A 4,934-nucleotide genomic window follows, 5' to 3' on the forward strand; every position below is an offset into this window, starting at 1 on the left:
TGACTACAAATCCCAATAACTTCCCTGAAGTAGCTCCAAATGTACACTTGGTTGGGTTAAGCTTGAGCTGGTATTTTCTTAATCTTAAAATAGTTTCCTTAAGACTTTTACATGTTCTTCTCCAGTTTGTGATTTGGCAATCATATCATCCACGTACACTTCTATCCCTGTGCATCATATCGTGGAACAACGTAACCATGGCTCTTTGATATGTTTGCCCCGGCGTTCTTAAGTCCAAAGGGCATCACCTTGTAGCAAAACGTACCCCACATTGTCACAAAAGTTGTCTTTTCCATGTCTTCTGGGTCCATCTTAATTTGATTGTAACCTGAGAAACCATCCATGAAAGAGAAAAGAGCATGACCAGCCGTATTGTCAACCAAAGTATCGATATGTGGGAGTGGAAAATTATCTTTGGGGCTCGCTCGATTGAGATCCCGGTAGTCAACACACATCCGAACTTTGCCATCTTTCTTTGGAACTGGCACTATGTTTGCTACCCATTCAGGGTATTGGCCACTTGTAAAAATCCAGCATCGAATTGTTTCTTCACTTCTTCCTTGATTTTTAATAGCATATCTGGTCTCATTCTTCGAAGTTTTTGCTGAACAGGCTTGCATTCCGGCTTTATTGGCAGCTTGTGCATCACAATGTCGGTTTCCACCCCGGCATATCTTGATAAGACCAAGCAAACACATCCCTATACTCCCGAAGAAGGCTTATAAGACCATCTTTATTTTTGGTGAGAGTGAAGTGCCAATTTTAACTTCCTTTATATCCTCTTCTGTTCCCAAATTTATTGTTTCAGTTGTCTCTTTGTAGGGCAATATTTGTCTGTCTTCTTGCTCCATCATTCTAACAAGCTCAGAGTTTAACTCACATTCCTCTTCATCTTTATAACCCTCAGATTCTTCGAGACACATGTCATTTTCAAAATCAATTTGTGGTTCAAAAGTATCATTACTCGAACAGTTGATATCTGAAGACCTGCGAATCAAAAGGAGTATATTTGGCTGTGGACAAAAATTTTATCTAATATTTATCAAGAGAACAATTATCAATAAAGAATAAAGAATACTCAAGAGATGAATAAAATACTTGCTAAGATTAGAATGAAAAGAGAACACTGTTTCATTAAAGCAATGACAAATAACAATTTGTCCTTTTACAAAAGCCCTATTATATTTCAAAAGGAGACAGATTTGTTATTATGCATTACTTTGAAAAGTGCTTATAGAACACAGGGAGTTCTTCAACAGTGTAATTGTTCAAGACATAGCCAGGAGGACACGGACGGATTGATGCCAATGAGCATTCTCCAGTAGAATCATCTGTGATAACGTTGATGCTCAGGCTTCCCAATAAATCTTCAACAAATTTTATATCTTCACTATCCCATGACTGTTTCAGCGTGTCAATCACAAATCCTCCAGACACAAAAGATTTGGAGAGAGGCGGAATGACCATGGGTCCCCAAACAAGATCTTCTCCCTTTACTCTTGCCTTCCTTCTTTCTTTAAGCTTTTGTGCATCCTTGACTTTATCATGGTACGTTGGTTTGTATCCGAGACCAAAATAATTTCTTTTAGGAACTGGAGCCGATCCTTCCGTGATTCCTTGCAATTTCTTTCCCAAGCCTTTCCCTACCTTTGCTCCTCTAGCTAAGGTCTCCTTTAATTGCATCTTTGTATTTTTTGAAAGATGAGGAATGGGAATTCTTTTGCCTTCAGAAATAAAAGTAGCATTAACAAATTCCAAGGACTGGAATGAGGACTCTAGTGCATTTTCATCTACCCCTACATATGGTGCATCTGTAGTGATAGAGGCAATGATATCTTCTTCCGCTTTGATGGTCACCAGAGTCCCATCAACAATGAATCGGAGCTTTTGGTGAAGGGAGGAAGGAACTGCCCCAGCCATGTGAATCCAGGGTCTCCCTAGCAAGCAACTATAACTCGGATGAATATCCATGACAACAAAATCTACTTCAAATGTTGTAGGGCCAATTCTGAGAGGGATAATCATCTTCCCCATTATCTTGCGTTCCGTCCCATCAAATGCCCTTACAGCATTGCTACAAACCCTCATTTGTGATACATCCACAGGAAGTCTATTTAGAGTGGCGAATGGCATAACATTCAAGGCCGATCCGTTGTCAATTAATACACCTGAGACGACAACTCCTTTGCAATGAGCCGTAATGTGTAAAGCCTTGCCCCTGCCTTTTCCTTCTTCAGGTATTTCGTCATCATAAAAATAAATAAAATTATCTGCATTAATATGATTTACCATCCTGTCCACCCGTTCCACTGGTATATCCTTCCCTACAAAAGTTTCATTCAGCACTTTGATCAGAGTATTTCGATGTATTTCCGAATGCAACAGTAGAGATAACATTGAAATCCGCGCTGGGGTCTTATGAAGCTGTTCCACAATATTATACTCGCTGTGTTTCAGAAACTTTAAAAATTCCTGAGCCTCCTCAATCTTAACAGGCTCATTCAATTTATCATCAGGATCTTTAATAACCACATCTCTGCTTTATCAGCCTTTCCAGGAGCATAGCATCTTCCACTCCTGGTGAAAAATCCAACTTCAGCAACCTCTTCCTCCTTACTCTCAGGAGTATTAATTTGGCATGTATAGTCCCAGGGAACACTCTTGTTACTCTTATAGGCAAAAGGCGCAGGGGTTTTGATCACCACCCTAGATGTTATACTTCCACTGCTGGCCTCGTAATTTGGCTTCGATATGACCAGGACAGGCTTTTTTAAATTCTTTTCAGCTTCCCTTGAATTTTCTTCAGAAGCGCAGATATATCTTTCATTCTCACTCATTCTTTCTTCATAGAACTGCAACTCCTGCTTGTTCATTAATTCTTGGACCATTTGCCTAAATTCTTGACAGTCCTGAATCTGATGACCATTTTCACCATGGTATTCACAAAAGTTCTCTATTTTTTCCATTGAGCATTCATTTCTAGGGCTCAACAACCCTCTCTCCTTTATTTGAGCATATACCCACTTCAGTGGTGTTCTTATTTCTTCAATTCTCCTTTTAACTCTCTGATTTTTCTCAATAGCGTTTATTCCCTGATTCTGATGATTTGGAAGCGGGTTTGCAGCAACACATGGTGCTTCAGAATCATTAAAGGACACCACCTTTCTCTTGATCAGATCTTCAACCACTCTTTTAAAAGCGAGACACTTTTCAATGTTATGTCCTCTGAGATTTGCATGATATTCGCATGTCTCATTTTCATTGAACCATTTTGGATAAGGTGGTTTAATTGGATCAATGAATTTTGGTGACACTACGTGAGCTTGGACTAATCCATGGAAGAGCTCGCTGTAAGTCATTGGTATGGGAGTGAACGTCATCCTTTCATTGTTATGTTCGCGCTTAGTCTCTCCTTGAGATGAAGAAGAGTTTCCCATCTTCGGCTTACTCACAGAGAAATTTACATTATTCACCTCTCCTTCTTTCCTTTTCACATAGGGTTTCTTTGCAGGAGTTTGGCTACCGACAATCTGCCCCTTCTTTAATGCTCTCTCGATCATCTCTCCGCACATCACGATATCAGAGAAGCTCTTAGTTGCCACTCCTAACATATGATCAATATAAGGAGATTTTAACGTATCTATAAACATGGTTATAAACTCCCTCTCATAGTGGTGGGTGCACTTGAGCAGCAATATCCCTCCAGCGCTGAGCGTACTGTCGGAAGGTCTCATTATGCTTCATCTCCATATTTTGGAGAGTAACACGATCAGGCATCATATCGGTAACGTGTTGATATTGTTCTTTAAATGCATTGGCCAAATCCTTCCAAGACCCTATTTTAGCTCGGGTTAATTGGTTATACCATCTGACAGCTGACCCCGTCAAGCTGGCCTGGAAACAGTGAATTAATAGCCCATCATCCTTCACGAATCCTGTCATTCTTCGACAAAACATGGTCAAGTGAGCAACAGGACAAGTTTTTCCATCATACTTTTCAAATTCCGGCATTTTGAACTTTGGTGGTAATACTAGGTCTGGCACAAGACTCAATTCCTCTGCATTCATTCCGTCTTGAGAACCCTGCTTTCCCATTTCTTTAAAAAACCCTTTGCACCAGTCCTTTAAATGCTCCGGTACTTCCGTTTTAGGTTTCTCCATTTCCTCAGGATCTACATCAATATACTCATAAGGACTGTTTTGAGGGTTAGTCGTGGCCATTTGAACCTTTACAGCTGAAGACCCTGCAGGATGTTCCACTAGCTTTTCAGGTGAGATAACTAGTCTCGGGGTAGACTCCTGCCTAGAAACTTCAACAGGGGCAGCGCTTGGTTCTTTAACTGTTTCAGTACGTAACCCAGACATCTTGGTCATCATCTCATTCATCATATTAGCCTGGCTTTGCAGGATTTGATCTATAATTGACTTTTGTGACTGATCCATCTTTGCCTGCCATTCTTGTTGTATTCTTAGTAAATCTTCTTGCATTTCTTTCTTTAATTGATCAAGCTTGGCCTCCATGGCTCTACTTCGCGTGTGATAAGGATTGGAGTTCTTACTTGCCAGAATCGTCTGTCACATAACCCTTCGGAAATTAATTTTATTGTTCTTTTAAATTCGAATGCATATTATTGGTAATGTGCTATAAATGACATTTTATTGGTGATGCATTATAAATGATGAATATTCTTATGCATAATGAATGATGCAAGTATGAAATGCAAATAAAAGGCGTTGACCCAAGCAGTAACCATTCGGAAATACTTTCATTGGATAAAAAGTTTCACTCATTACAAAGGAGTTCTATTACATATAAGGCCTAGCCCTCAGACTCAGCTCTACAATTTCATTCATAACGGCGATGATCTCCCTTGTATATTCAGAAAACGGATTTGTGCGCAGTTGGATGATCTCCGCTCTATTGGCTAATTCAT

Source organism: Hibiscus syriacus, unplaced genomic scaffold (assembly GCF_006381635.1).
Source record: "Hibiscus syriacus cultivar Baekdansim isolate YM2019G1 unplaced genomic scaffold, ASM638163v2 tig00111621_pilon, whole genome shotgun sequence".
Lineage (NCBI taxonomy): Eukaryota > Viridiplantae > Streptophyta > Magnoliopsida > Malvales > Malvaceae > Hibiscus > Hibiscus syriacus.